The following is a 16866-nucleotide window of genomic DNA, read 5'->3' as shown; positions in this document are numbered from 1 at the left end:
CCAGGGCTGAAAGCCATCTTTTTAAAACAAATCCCATCAGCCACCTGCTTGAAAACCTTCACTGGCTTACTTACCATTTGAATTTAGAATAAAATCCAAACTCCTAGAGCTAGACATAGGCTGACGTGAGTGAGGCACAGAATTTAAGAGGGCACCTGAAATCTCAGTAATCAAGATAAATAATATCTTAATGAAGTAGTTTTTAAAAAATCAAATAGGCAAACTACAGGCAAGGGGCCAGCTACTTGTTTTTATAAATAAAGTTTTATTGGAACCAGGACTGGGATTGGGGTGATGTGAGTGAGAAAGGGTCATGTGAGTGCTGGGTCAAAACCCTCCTTATTTAAAATCTTGAACTTTTGGTTCATCATGGAATTTTTGCTACTGTTGATTTTTGAAATACTGCATTTATATCACTTATATTACTGAGTTTTTTGGTGCTCCCTAAATTTCGTGCATGATGTAAATGAGACATTTGCTTCATCCTTGCAAACCCCATGTCAAGACCTGCATGTACTTTTCAGTGAACATGTGTTGCTTTCATGGTCAAAAACATAAATACAAGTTTAAGTTTTTAAAAATGTTTAAGCAACATAAAATAAATCCAAAACACACAAAGATGTTTTGCCCAGCAGCAAGAGAGAGTGGCACCCAACTTTAACATCTAGAAAGATGAAGATTCAATCTCTTATTTTCCAAATAGATCTGATCGTATGTAGTGAGTGCTCAGCAGGAGAACCACTTTAGATAAAACTGATGATGCTTTTATGGAAAGATTCCAGGCAGATTAACGTCATGTAAGACATAATGCTTTTTGACTACTTAAACATATTATGAAAATAATTTTATTTTGTGATCTCTTAACAGAGAGAAAAGGTTTTTCTTATCTACCAGATTACCAACCAAAAGACCAGGCAGCTTTAATTTCTTTATTCATCTAATAAATCCACATTATTATACTGAAGCAAGAAGGACCTTAGAAGTCTATTAACAAACATTTTTAAGAGTGCATATGGTTTGAGGTTTGATTCATAGAATAAATATTTGTAGGCTTTCCAAATATTTTGTTTCTCTTAGCTTCTCCCCCTTTTCTCTCATCACTGTGCCTTATGTTTTAAAGATCGGTTTGCTTCCTCTGTGAATAACTGGATAAATGGATTCAGCAGGGCCTAAAAGCTATGACTGTCATCTTAGTTAAGCTCTTATATTACAGGAAATATGTATATCTCAGTTTTCCTATTCAAGATTTAAGAATTCTCTAATGCAAAATGCTGTCATCATTACAGTTAGAGTCCAAACAAGATCATTGGGAAGAAAGACCTGGGTGTGTTCCACACACATAAATGTCTCCAAAGCATTTCCCTCACTGCTGAGTTGTAATTTCTGTCATCTGGCTGGATGATGGTTGGTACAGCTAGTAGGTAACATGCTGTTCCTTGTCATTGTGGCTGGGCAGAATTCTGAGGGAACGTCTAGATGCATGCAAGGCCCCTTTAGGCCTAGGCCGGGAACCTCCACCACATTCTGTTGGCCAAATCAAGTCACAAGCCTAGCCCAGATCAAGGGGAAGGGAAAAACTCTGCCTCCTGATGAAAGGGGAGGAGTGGGAATGGGGTGGCCTACAAAGTCACTGTTGCAAAGGTACATGGATACAGGAGGAGAATACTTGCAGCCATTTGCAAACAAACTACCACAATTAATAAAGTGGGGAAACCCATTCAATTACCTATAACATAGTAGCTTCACCTGGTGACTGACATGGTTATATGGGGGAGGGGATGAAGAGCTGTGGAAGAGAATCTCTGTGTTGGTAAAACCACTTACAAATGCAAAATGACAGCTGTTTGATAGAAAATGGAGAAACTGAGGATTACATTCTCATCTCTCTGGGGTGGCTAATGACTGACTTGCCCAGTTCTCCGTGGTTGTATGAACTTGAAATTCTTGGCCAAAGCCTCTGAAAGAGTCTGAATTTGTTCAGGGGGCAGGAATTTCAACCTATCTTCAGTCTCTGAGTTTCGGTATCTAACTGTTCCAGTTGTAGATTCTTGTAATTTTTTTATTCTCATGTATGGTTTATTAAGTGCTTGTATGGATCCAGGAATTTTACAGATGTCATCATATTTAACTGATAACCAAGCAACCCTCTGAGACAGCTGGCGTCTACATATTCCATGTGTAGGAACCAGTTGGAGGCCACAGTGCTTGTCATTGGCAGAGCCAGGGCTCTTTAAACACCACTGTTCTGCAGTGTCACTTCATGGCTTTATTCTCCTGACTCATACCCTGTTTGTTTTTAATACTTAATGTCAGAAATAAATGTCAAAATCTAACTCATTGGAATACAATTAATCCATTACCAAAATAAGCAAAATGGGGATTCCCTTAGATATCTGAGGATATTTCAATGCTTATTTGTGAACCTCTAATTTGATGGTGGGAACAGGTAAGAAGAAAGTGTTAGAATCATCTGCCTAATGAATACTCATTGGCAATAAGGATAAAGTCAATTTACTAAAACTTGATTTCCTACAAAACTTCTTAAGAATGTATTAGATGAAAGAGGGTCTCCTTAGAAGAAAATAACCTTTCCTCATTCAACTAAGTTCTGTCTAGTGGCCTGAAAGTCTATGCCATCCCAGGTTTTAACACACTTACTATCCCACCTGGTCCATCGCCTCAAGCCTGCAAAGAAGAACAGGGCGAGATAGTTCTGGGAGTGAACCCCAACTTTATCCAGTACTACATCTGTGGCTGTGGGCTATTTACTGAGCCTCGCAGAGCCTCATTTTTCTCAGCAGTAAAATGGGGTTGATGATGCTTATGGAGCTACAAATATTAAATGAGATTGTGCATTTAACTCAAGTTGTTCAAATGCAAAGTGCTATTGATTTGTCTCTCACCTGTATTTTTCAACAAAAGCTTCAACAAAAGCTAGCACAAAGCAAAGCACAGCAAGCAAGACGCTACAGTACAGCTGACTTCACTTTGCATCATTTATTGTTCTTTTACATTTATGTATTCCACACCTATCCGCCCACACTGAATAGTTACAAAAGCAGATGTGATGGGAAATGACATTCATCAGACAGGTTCTAACCCCAGCCCCTGTTCACTGAGTAACTTGAGTATCCAGTTGCTTCATCCCTTTGAGCTTCACTTTCTTCCAGCTGCGAAACAAAGGCGATGCTCATAATTCTGCTCATCCATGAGACAGCCGTGTGAGAACACCCAGCATGGTGCCTGGCACTTCCTCGCTCCCTTGTTTTACTCCCGTTGGCTTTTACAAAGACATGTACCCATTTCCAAAAGGTCCTGGCAGGTAAAAAGGATAATTTCTCCTTTTTCTCACTCATTTATTTGGGGTTTTTCTGCTTCCCTGTTCTGTGTTGCTTCAAGGTGAGCACAATCACCGTTGTAAACCACCTGAAAAGCTACCAAAGCCTTGAAGCAAGCACAGTTGGTCAAGATGAGTGCCTATCTCCAGAGGGGTCCTTTGGCACTCTGCCCAGCCTCTGCCCACTGAATAGAATTGGACCATCTGCAGTGACATTCAAATCTTTTTCCTGAAGAGTTGGAACTAATTGAGAATGTGTCAGAGTGTGTAACATGCTTTGTGCTGCCTTCTGCTCTGGCTGGCCCCTGCCAGAACCCACTTAGGCAGCATCAGGCTTTCAACTGGTTAGACTAGATGGGTCCTTTAGGAATTCCTCCTTTCTGTCAGTTAGCAGTCAATAGTTTGTGTCCTTTGTAATATCTTTCAGCTTCCAAGGGCTATATTTTTAAGGCATTAAATCAGTGATTCTTAATCTTTTTAGGGTCATAGACCCTTTGGGAGTCTGATGGAAACTATTAATACTCTTTTCCTCTTTCCCCTGAAAATTCATATACATAACACAAATTTACACACGGTTTCAGAGGTTTCACAAACTTCCCCAATCCAGACTGTGAACCCCAAATCCCAGCACTAAATAGAATTTGTATTTATAAATTGTATGGTCCATATTGCCTACCAATAAGTTAATACCTAAAAGCAGTCAGGAAATGAGTACTTGTGTCTAGAGCAACTTTTTTCTTAAAGAACAAATGACTTTTATTGATCTGCTCTTGTGGGTTGATGGGATAAGGAGGGAACATTGGAGATCTTAGCAAATAAAACACTTTGTTTACACTAGCCTTGGGACAAAACTGTAAACACAAACATAATTGATCATATCCAAAAAAAAAAAAAAACAGCCCATATTAACGAGTTAAGGCAACATGTTACTTGTTACATACATACAAAATGCACACACATGGTATTATGATTGTATAGGAGAATGCCCATATCCTTAAACAATAACATGTGAATGTTTAGGGGTGAAGATAACCTAATCTCCGCATCTTACTGTAAAGTGATCTAGAAAAATTATAAATATATGCACATATTGATAAAGCAAATATAAAAATATGAACTACTGAATCTAAGTGATGGGATATATATGGCTACCCATTGAATATTTGGCTGACTATCTTATCAATAGCTCGTTGCTCCATGTGATAGTGGTGCAGTTGGATTCCCAGAGCATATCCATTCTATTTCTATTACTGCAAGGCTACATCTGTTTTTAGTAGCACACAATTTCCATTATGCTATTGACAGATAACAGATAAGATATGCCTGAGGAGACCACAAGCACTATCTAGAACCAGAAATGTTATATTAAGATCCAAACCTCCAACATCATCAGTTCATCACTTCTTCCTCAGCAAAAATAGAGCACTATCTTTTTTAATGGCAGATCTTGACTTCATCTCTATTTTTGTTTTACACTTTGTCTCTTATGACTATAAGAATGCATGACATTGGAAATTATAGTTTGTTTTTAAAATAAATCAAGTCACTCATATCTGATAAAATAGATTTCAAAATGAAGACCATAACTAGAGACAAAGAAGGCCACTACATAATATTGAAAGGATCTATCCAACAGGAAGATATAACCTTGATAAACATATATGCACCCAATATAGGAGCACCAAAATATATTAAAAATATTTTGGAAGACTTCAAAGGAGAAATCGATAGCAATACAATCATAGCAGTGGACTTCAACACCACGCTGACATCACTGGATAGATCCTCTAGAAAAAAAAAAAATTAGCAAGGAAACAGAGACTCTAAATGAAGCACTAGACCAAATAGATTTAATAATATCTACAGAGAATTACACACCAAAACTACAGAATTCACATTCTTCTCGGGTGCACATGGGACATTCTCAAAGACATACCACATGTTAGGATACAAACTAAGTCTCTACAAGTTCAAGAAGATTGAAATCATATCAATCATCTTCTCAGATCACAATGGTATGAAACTAGAAATCAATTGCAACAAGAACATGCAAAGACATTTGAACATATGGAAGCTAAATAGCATGTTATTAAATAATGAATGGGTCAATGAGGAGATCAAGGAAGAAATTAAAAACTTCCTGGAATCCAATGAAAATGAACACACAACACAAAACCTATGGGATACAGCAAAGGCAGTTCTGAGAGGGAAGTTTATAGCACTACAGGCCTACCTCAAGAAGCAAGAAAAATCTCTAATAGACCACCTAACCTCACAACTTAAAGAACTAGGAAGCAAACAAAAATAAAACCCTAGAGCAAGTAGAAGGAAGGAAATAGTAAACATCAGAGCAGAAATAAATGACATAGAGTCCAAAAAAACAATTCAAAGGATCAATGAAACAAAGAGCTGGTTTTTCAAAAAGATAAACAAGATTGATGGACCCTTAGCTAGACTCACCAAGAAACAAAGAGAACCCAAATACACAAAATCAGAAATGAAAGAGTAGAAGTAACAACTGACACCACAGAAATACAAAAGATCATTAACAACTACTATGAACAATTATATGGCAACAAATTCGACAACCTAAGTGAAATGCACAAATTTTTAGAAACACATAGTCTCCCAAAACTGGACCAAGAAGAGATAGAAAACGTGAACAGACCAATAACAACAGAAAAAAATGAAGATGTAATCAAGACTCTCCCAGCAAACAAAGGCCCAGGCCCAGATGGCTTCACAGGGGAGTTTTACCAAACATTCAAAAAACAACTAACACCCATTCTCCTCAAATATTTCAAAAAATTCAAGAAGAAGGAAGACTTCCAAACTCTTTTTATGAGGCCAGCATAATTCTAATTCCAAAACTAGGAAAAGACATTACAAAGAAAGAAAACTACAGGTCAATATCACTGATGAACATAGATGCCAAAGTGCTGAACAAAATACTAGCAAATCAGATCCAGCAACACATCAAAAACATTATTCACCATGACCAAGTGGGATTCATCCCAGGAATGCAAGGCTGGTAAAATATTTGCAAATCAATGAATGTGACATACCACATAAACAAAATGAAGAATAAAAACCACATGATCATATCAATAGATGCCAGAAAAGCCTTCGACAAAATCCAGCATTCATTTCTGATAAAAATGCTCAGCAGTGTGGGAATAGAGGGATCCTATCTAGACATAATAAAGGCCATATATGAAAGACCTACAGCCAACATCATACTCAATGGGCAAAAACTAAAAGAATTTTTCTTAAGAACTGGAACAAGACAGGAATGCCCACTTTCGGCCCTCTTATTTAACATAGTACTGGAAGTCTTAGCCACAGCAATCAGAAAGGAAGAAAAAATAAAAGGGATCCAAATTGGAAGGGAGGAAGTGAAACTCATTATTTGCAGATGACATGGTACTATATGTAGAAAACCCCAAAGACTTCATCAAAAATTTACTAGACTTAATAAATGAATCTGGCAAAGTAGCCCGACAAATTAACATCAATAAATTGATGGCATTCTTATACACCAATGATGAACTCACAAAAAGAGAAACTAAGAAAACATTTCCATTTACCATTGTGGCAAAAAAAATTAAGATACCTAGGAATAAACTTGACCAAAGAAATAAAGTACCTATTTGCAGAAAACAAATTGAAAAAAGAAATAGAGGAAGATATAAAAATGTGGAAGCACATACCTTGTTCATGGATTGGAAGAATCAACATCATTAAAATGTCCATATTACCCAAAGCAATCTATAGATTCAATGTAATCCCCATAAAAATACCAACGACATATTTCACAGAACTAGAACAAATACTTCAGAAGTTCATATGGAACCAAAAATAACCTCAAATAGCCACAGCAATCTTGACAAAGAATAACAAAGTAGGAGGGATCACATTACCAGATTTGAGGTTATACTACAAAGCCACTGTAATCAAAACAGCCTGGTACTGGCACAAGAACAGGCATATAGACCAGTAGAACAGAACAGAGAACCCAGAAATGGACCCAAGGCAATATGCTCAATTAATATTTGACAAAGATGGCAAGAGCATACAATGGAGTAAAGACAGCCTCTTTAATAAATGGTGTTGGGAAAATTTGACAGCTACATGCAAAAACATGAAACTAGACCATCAGTTTAAAACATACACACGAATAAACTCAAACTGGATATAAGACTTAAATGTGACTTATGAATTCATAAAAATCCTAAAAGAAAATGTAGGCAACAAAATTTCAGACATCATACGCAGCAAAATTTTCACTGACACATCGCCTAAGGCAACAGAAACAAAGGAGAAAATGAACACATGGGACTACATCAAACTCAAAAGCTTCTGTACAGCAAAAGATACAATCATGAAAATGTAAAGGCTACCCACTGTATGAGAGAGCATAATTGACAATGATATATCAGATAAGGGGTTAATTTCCAATATATATAGAGTGCTCATACAACTCAACAAAAGGAAGACAGAGAACCCAATTTAAAAAATGGGCAGAGAGCCCTGGCCGGTTTGGCTCAGCGGTTAGAGCGTCGACCTGCGGTCCAGAGAGACCCGGGTTCGGTTCCCGCTAAGGGCACATACCTTGGTTGCAGTTTGTCCCCAGCCCTGGTTGGGTCGTGTAGGTGGCAACCACTCGATGTGTCACTTTCACATCGATGTTTCTCTCTCTCTCCCTCTCACTCTATCTGAACAAAATATCGAAAAATGTCCTCGGATGAGGATTAAAAATAAATAAATAAATAAATAAAAATAAAAAATGGGCAGAGAAACTAAATAGACACCTCTCCAAACAGGACATACAAATGGCTAAGAGACACATGAAGAAATGCTCAACATCACTAATCATCAGAGAGATGCAAATTAAAACAACAATGAGGTATCACTTCACACCTGTCAGAATGGCCGCCATCAACAAATCATTAAACAACAAGTGTTGTGTGGAGAAAAGGAGACTCTAGTACACTGCTGGTGGAAATGCAGACTGGTGCAGCCGCTGTGGAAAACAATATGGTGTTACCTCAAAAAATTAAAAATTGAACTTCCATTTGACGCAGTGATCCCACTTCTAGGAATATACCCTAAGAAGCCTGAAACACCAATTCAAAAGAAGATATGTACCCCCATATTTGTAGCAGCACTATTTACAATAGCTAAGATCTGGAAACAGTCCAAATGCCCATCAGTAGACAAATAGATAAAAAAGCAGTTGTACATATATACAATGGAGTACTATGCAGCTGTAAGAAAGGAAGATCTCTTATCCTTTGAGATGACATGGTGGGACCTGGAAAGTGTCATCCTAAGCGAAACAAGCCAAACAGAGAAAGACAAGTATCATATGATCTCACTTATTTGTGGAATATAATGAACATAATAGTCTGAGGAATGGGGTAGTCCCAGAGATGTGGAAGTGGGGTACAGACTGACTATCCCCAGAAGAGGGGGTGGTGGGGGAGAGAAAACCACAGAACTTATATGCATGTATGCATGAACAACAGACATGGACAGCAAAGCTGGGGAGAGGGCAGGGAGGGAGGGAGGAGGGGGGAAACAGGAAAAAAGGAGAAACATCTGTAACAAAAATAAATTAATTAATTAAGAAAAATAAATAAAATATCAAGAAGACAAAATAAAATAAATAAGGTCATGTTCTTTTTATTCAAATTGAAACTAATGATTTTCTTAAATAGTTCTATGAAGATGAGATGGCTTCCACTCTCTCAATAAGTTTCTTCTGGCCTTCATGGAAGGTGAATTCAGAGTGTTTTTTGCTTACTTGGAGAATACAGAGAGAGTAGTACATGGGACCCAGTGAAGTATATTCATCAGAAATGTGGTATTTGTGTCCCACTGCCTCCACTTACTACCTGTGTGATTTGGGGCAAATCAGTTAACCTCACTAGGCCTTCTACTTCTGATCTTTAAAATGGACATAATAGCATTTGGACTTCCATAGGCAAAAAAAAAAAAAAAGAATCAGAACCAAAACACATATTATACAAAAATGAACACAAAATGGATTATGGGCTTAAGCATAAACCATAACACTAACATTTTCCAGAAAAAAAATAGGATAAAATTTTTAGGACTTAGGACTAGGCGAAGGATTCTTAGATGTATTATCAAAAAACAATTCATCAAAGAAAAAAATGATAAATTAAAAACTTTTGCTCTGTGAAAGACCATTAAGAGACCATTAAGAGGATGAAAGGTCAAATTACAGTTGGGAAAACATCTACCCAGAAAAGTAAGATTTCACAGTGGCATTTAATGGGAATCCTCTCATACTGATCCAAACCCAGTAGAGGAGCAACAACCAGAGGAACACCAATACCCACAGGGAAAATTTGGCAGTCTCCAAAACAAACAGACAGCCAAAATGGTGAAACAAAGAAATCCTAAATGAAAGAACAAGATAATTTAACAAAAGATGAAATAAGTGAAAGGAAATTGAGCAAGATATCAGAGGAAGAGTTCGGAGTAATAATCATGAGGAAGCTCAACAGCATGAGTAAAGATATAGAAGCATTGAAAACCAAACAATTACAAATGAAGAATGACAGCAAAAATAAAGAACACATTGGAAGGAATAACTAGCAGAGTAGATGAGGCCGAGTATCGGATCAGTGAATTAGAAGACAGTAGAAAAAATTATGCAATCAGAAAACCAAAAAGAAAAAACAATTAAAAAACAGGAACACAGATCGCTGTTGAGGATGATAATGGCTCACAGGACTGGAGCAAGAGTGAGTGTGTGAGAGTGTTAGCAAATGTGAGAGTGTGCGTGGATGTGAGTATGGATGAGCAACCTCAAGCAGTGCAGAAATGCAGGGCAGAAGGTTCCTGTGCTGTGGACAGGGAGCAGCCAGCTACCATGGTAAACAGCTCGTCAGGGTTCTTCTCCCTGAGCTGCCATTTTGGAAGATCCCTTGTCTTCACTGGGAGGAGGCAGAGGGAGCAGCTAGGGCCCAGTGACCTGAGTCCATGAGTGTACCTCGCACCATCAGTCCAGTGGACCCCATTGTATCAACACAGACCAGTGCTCAGGAGCAGTGCTGTCAGGGTCCCTGCTGCAGAAGCCACAAGCAGCTGAGAGCCAAGCACCATCCCCTACAGTAGCATCCTGATCAGAGCCTAGACACACCCCCAGCAACAGAGGCTCCAGAGCAGACATCCATCCCCAGGTGGCAGCAGCATAGATCAGCAGCTGAGACCAATCCCCAACAGCATCACCAGAGGCAGAGCAGGAGCTGAGCCCCATTAGGTAGCAGCAATCCCCAACCGCCAGCAGCAGGACTCGCAGCCCCGGTGGGGCCCACAAGATCCAGCTGCCTGTGGCACCAGTGGGGCCCGTGTGATCCAGCAGCTGGTGACACCAGTGGGGCCTGTTGCTCCAGCAGGAGCACCTACCAGGACAGACCAACACCAGCCACCAGTAGTCAATCCTCCAGGACCCACAGAAGGCAAGAGGCGCTATGCACCAAAACAGTCTGAATGGCACAGCAGCCTTATTTGATACACACCAACCTGTCTGCTCATCCCTTCCTGGGTCTAGAACTACCAGACAGCTAAAATGGGGAGACAAAGAAACAACACCCAAATGAAAGAAAAGAAGGAATCACCAGAAAAACAACTACATGAAATGGAAGAAAACAATTTGTCAGTTAAAATATTCAAAGCAATGATTTTAAGGGTGCTCAGACAATTTAGTAAGAACGACATGTAACTTAATTAGAATTATAAAGACCTCAGCAGGAACTACATCAGCTTAAAAAGAGGTAGAAGCTATGAATAAAAATCAAGAGGAAATAAAGAACAACATAGCTGATATGAAAAATACTTTAGAATGATTTAATAGTAGGTTAGAAGAAGCTGAAGACCGAATCAGCGAGTTAGAAGACAAGGTAGAGAAAAACATGCAAATAGAGCTACAAATGGGGAAAAAAATTAAATAGGAGAGTTGAAGTGAGCTTTGGGATGATACAAGACATAACAACATTCACATCATAGAGGTACCAGAAGAAAAATCAGAGAAAGGAATGGAGATCCTGTTTGAAGAAATAATGACAAAAAAACTTCCCTAATTTGGTGAAGGAAAAAGTCATACAAGTCCAGGAAATACAGAGAGTCCTAAGCAAGATGAACCCCAAAAGACCTGCAGCTAGACACATCATAAATAAAATGGCAAACAATAAAGAAAAAGAATCTTAAAGGAAGAAAGAGAGAGACAAAAAGTCACCTACAAAGGAGCTCCCATTAGACTGTCAGCCAATTTCTCAATAGACACACTGCAGGCCAGAAGGGAGTGGCAAGAAGTGTATAAAGTAATGAAAGGCAAGGGTCTGAATCCAAGACTACTCTATCCAGCAAGACTATCATTCAAAACCGAAGATAAAATAAAGAGCTTCTCAGACAAAACAAACAAACAAAAAAAAGCTAAAGGAATTTACCACCATCAAACCACTGTAAGAAATGCTAAAGGGACTGCTGAAAGAAGAAGGAGGAGAGAGAGAGAGAGAGAGAGAGAGAGAGAGAGAGAGAGAGAGAGAGAGGCATAAAATAAAAATGGCAACTAATAAGTATCTATCACTTAAATGTAAATGGCTTAAATGCCCCAATCAAAAGACATAGGGTAGCCGATTGGATAAGAAAACACAATTCATACATGCTGTCTACAAGAGACCCACCTCACAACAAAAGACTCACACAGGATGAAAGTGAAGGGATGGAAAAAAATTTCCAGGAAAAGGGAAATGGAAAAAAAAAAGCTGGTGAAGTAATACTCATATCTGATAAGACAGACTTCAAAACGAGGGCCATAGTAAGAGACATACAAGGTCACTACATAATATTAAAAAGATCAATCCAACAAGAGGATATAATCCTGGTAAACACAGGAGCACCAAAATATATTGAAAAACTTCTGGAAGACTTCAAAGGAGAGATACATAGCAATAAAATCATAGTGGGTGACTTTAACACTCCACTGACACCACTGGATAAATCTTCTAGACAAAAAATGTACAAGGACACAGAGTCCTTATATGACAAACTAAATTAGCTCAACTTAATTGATATTTACAGAACATTTCACCCCAAAGCTGCAGAATATACATTCTTCTCCAGTGCACACGGGACAGTCTCAATGACAGACCGCATGTTAGGACACAAAGTAATTCTCTACAAATTCAAAAATATTGAAATCATATCAAGCATCTTGTTAGACCACAATGGTATGAAACTGGAAATCAATTACAGCAAAAACGTTCAAACACATGAAGGCTAAATAGCATGTTATTAAACAATGAATGGGTTACCGAGGAGATCAAGGAAGAAATTAAAAACTTCCTGGAAACCAAAGAAAATTAAAACACAACAACACAATATCTATGGGACTCAGCGAAAGCAGTCCTGAGAGTGAAGTTCATAGCACTACAAGCTGACCTCAAGAAACAAGAATAATTCCTAATTGACTTTCTAACCTTACAACTCAAAGAACTAGAAAGTAAACAAAAAGAAAAACTATGAGCAAGTACAAAGAAAGAAATAGTGGCCCTGGCCGGTTTGGCTCAGTGGTTGGAGCATCAGCCTGTGGACCAGAGAGTCCTGGGTTCAGTTCCCGCTAGGGGCACATACCAAAAAAAAAAAAAAGGAAAGAAATAGTGAAGGTCAGAGTAGAAATAAATAACATAGAAACTAAAAGAACAATTCAAAAATCAATGAAACAAAGAGCTGATTCTTTGAAAAGATAAACAAGATTGATGGACCCTTAGCCAGACTCACAAAGAAAGAAAAGAGAGGACCCAAATTAACAAAATAAGAAATAAAAGAGAAGTAACAACTGACACCACAGAAATACAAAGGATCATTAAAACATACTGCAAACAACTATACACCATAATTTGGACAATCTATGCAAAATGGACAAATTTCTAGAAACACATAGTCTCCCCAAACTGAACTGGGATGAGAGAGAAAACTTGAATAGACCAATAACAACTAAGGAAATTGAAGATGTAATCAAGAAACTCCCAGGAAACAAAAGCCCAGGCCTGGACGGCTTTCTGGGGGAGTTTTACCAAACATTCAAAGAAGAACTAACACCCATTCTCCTCAAACTATTCCAAAAAATCCAAGAAGAAGGAAGACTTCCAAACTCATTTTATGAGAACATAATTCTAATTCCAAAATCAGATAAAGACAGAACAAAGAAAGAAAACTACAGGCCAATACAATATCCCTGATGAACACAGATATCCAAATCCTTAACAAAATATTAGCAAATTGGATCCAGCAATACATCAAAAACTTATCATCATGACCAAATGTGATTCATCCCAGGGATACAAGGGTGGTCCAATATTTGCAAATCAATTTATGTGATACACCACATAAACAAAATGAAAGATAAAAAAACATATGATCATATCAATAGATGCTGAAAAAACATTTGAAAAAAATCCAGCACCCATTTTTGATAAAAATGCTCAGCAACGTGGAAATAGTGGGGTCATAGCTTGACATAATAAAGGCCATATGTGAAAAACCTACAGCCAACTTTATACTCAATAGGCAAAAATTACAAGCATTTCCCTTAAGAACAGGAACCAGACAGTGATGCCCACTCTCGCCACTCTACTTAACATGGCACTGGAAGTCTTAGTCACAGCAGTTACACATGAAGAAAACATAAAAGGGATCCAATCCAAGGAGGAAAGGAGGAAATGAAACTGTCATTATTTGCAGACAACATGATGCTGTACATAAAAACTCTAAAGACTTCATCAAAAATCTACTATATTTAATAAATGAATTTATTAAATATAGATTCAATAATTTATATTAAATATAAGTTCAGATGGCAAAGTAGCAGGATACAAAATTAACATCAAGAAATCAACAACATTCTTGTACACCAACATCAAACTCAATGAAAGAGAAATTTAAAAAACAATCCCATTTATCATTGCAGAAAAAAATTAAGATGCCTAGGAATAAACTTAACCAAAGAAGTAAAGGACCTATTCGCAGAAAACTACAGGTAACTGAAAAAAGAAATAGAGGAAGATATAAAAAAGTGGAAGCATATACCTTGTTCATGGGTTGGAAGAATTAACATCATCAAAAGGTGCATACTACCCAAAGCAATCTATAGATTCAATGCAATCCCCATCAAAATACCAATGACATATTTCACAGAACAAGAACAAATACTCCAAAAGTTTATATGGAACCAAAAAAGACCCCCAGTATAGCCACAGCAATATTGAAAAAGAATAACAAAGTAGGAGGGATCACAATACTAGATATCAGGTTATACTACAAAGTCATTGTAATCTAAACAGCCTGGTACTGGCACAAGAACAGGCATATAGATCAATGGAACAGAACAGAGAACCTGGAAGTTGACCCAAGATATTATATTCAATTAATATTTGACAAAGGTGGCAAGAGCATACAATGGAGTAAAGACAGCCTCTTTAATAAATGATGTTGGGAAAATTGGACAGCTACATGCAAAAATAAATAAAACTAGACCACCAACTCCCACCATACACCAGAATAAACTTAAAATGGATAAAAGACTTAAATTTGACTCATAAATCCATAAAAATCCTAGGAGAAAATGTAGGCAACAAAATTACATATATCACACAAAGCAGAATGTTCACTGATACAATGCCTAAGGCAAGAGAAACAAAGGAGAAATTTAATACATGGGACTACATCAAACTAAAAAGCTTCTGCACAGCAAAATATACAATCATCAAAATGGAGAGAGAACCCACTATATGGGAGAGCATAATTGCCAATGATATATCAGATAAGGGGTTAATTTCCAAAATATATAGAATACTCATACAACTCAACAAAAGGAAGACGAAGAAGCCAATTAAAAAATGGGCAGAGGAACTAAATAGACACCTTTCCAAATAGGACATGCAAATAGCCAAGAGATATATGAGAAAATGCTCAACATCACTAATCATCAGAGAGATGCAAATTAAAACATCTATGAGGTATCACCTCACACCTGTCAGAATGGCTGCCATCAACAAATTATCAAACAACAAATGCTGGCGAGGGTGTGGAGAAATGGGGACTTTAGTACACTGCTGGTGGGAATGCAGACTGGTGCAGCCACTATGGAAAACAATATGGTGTTTCCTCAAAAAATTAAAAATTGAACTTCCATTTAACCCAGTGATCCCATTTCTAGGAATATATATATCCTAAGAAGCTTGAAACAGCAATCAGAAAGAATATATGTACCCCTGTGTTCATAGCAGCACTATTTACAATTGCTAACATCTGGAAACAGACTAAGTGTCCATCAATAGATGAGTGGATAAAAAACTGTAGTATATATATATACAATGGAATACTATGCAGCTGTAAGAAAGAGATCTCTCTTATCTTTTGAGATGACATGGAGGGACCTGGAGAGTATTATGCTAAGCAAAACAAGCAATCAGAGAAGGACAAATGCCATATGATCTCACTTATTTGTGGAATATAATGAACAAAATAAGCTGATGAACAAAATAAACCCACAGACATAGAGAGTAGTATGGTTCAGACTGACAAACCTCAGAGGAGGGGAGTGAGAGAAGAGAGGAGATATATCAAAGAACTTATATGACATATGGATAACCAATGGACATAGACAACAATGCTTGGGGGTGGGATCCGGAGGAGGGTATCTGGGGGAAAAAAGGAGAAACATCTGTAATGAAAATAAATTAATTAAGAAAAAATGTTTTTAATAAATAAATAAAAATTACATTTCAAATTACAAAAAAAAAAATTTACAGTTAGAAAGAAAATATTTACAAATCAAATACCTGGCAAAGAGTTGTATCTAATTTTACTTATTTATTATTAAATAAAAATTATTATTTATTGAGCATCTAACACCACTATGCTAGGTAATATGGAATAATATAAATTGAAAAAGCATGGTCTCTGTCCTCAGAAGGGTGCTCGTTAATTGGAAAGAAGGAGATGAGACAAACAATACAAAAAAATGAATTAGGGCCTTGGCCGGTTTGGCTCAGTGATTAGAGCATCGGCCCGTGGACCAGAGAGCCCCAAGTTCAGTTCCTGCTAAGGGCACGTACCTTGGTTGCAGTTTGTCCCCGTCCCCGATTAGTGTTGTATGGGTGGCAACCACTCAATGTGTCTCTCTCATGTCAATGTTTCACTCTCTCTTTCTTCTTTCTTCCTCCCACTCTATCTGAAGATAAATGCAAAAATGTCCTCATGTGAGGATAAAAAAAAAAAAAAAAAGAATAAACTAGGGAGCAAATGTGGGGGTCACACAGAGTGTGAATGCAGTATTTGAAATTAATGTCTCTGTGTCCCCTTTTATTTATTTATTTATTTATTTATTTATTTATTTATTTATTTAGATATATCTTTTTTTTTTTAAACATCTTTATTGTCGAATGTATTACAGATGTCCCTCTTTTTCCCCCCACTCCCCTCCTGCCTTCCCC

The 16866-nt window shown here is 37.5% G+C and overlaps 1 protein-coding gene across 2 annotated transcripts in view; it reads left to right on the top strand.

Moving 5' to 3' along the window:
- Positions 1–16866, top strand: part of SLC24A2 (solute carrier family 24 member 2) — a 253575-nt gene that overhangs the window by 128052 nt on the left and 108657 nt on the right. The window lies entirely within an intron of this gene.

Source organism: Molossus molossus, unplaced genomic scaffold, assembly GCF_014108415.1.
Source record: "Molossus molossus isolate mMolMol1 unplaced genomic scaffold, mMolMol1.p scaffold_m16_p_14, whole genome shotgun sequence".
Lineage (NCBI taxonomy): Eukaryota > Metazoa > Chordata > Mammalia > Chiroptera > Molossidae > Molossus > Molossus molossus.
Note: the sequence above shows the minus strand (reverse complement) of the source record. Positions and strands in the feature narration are given on the sequence as shown.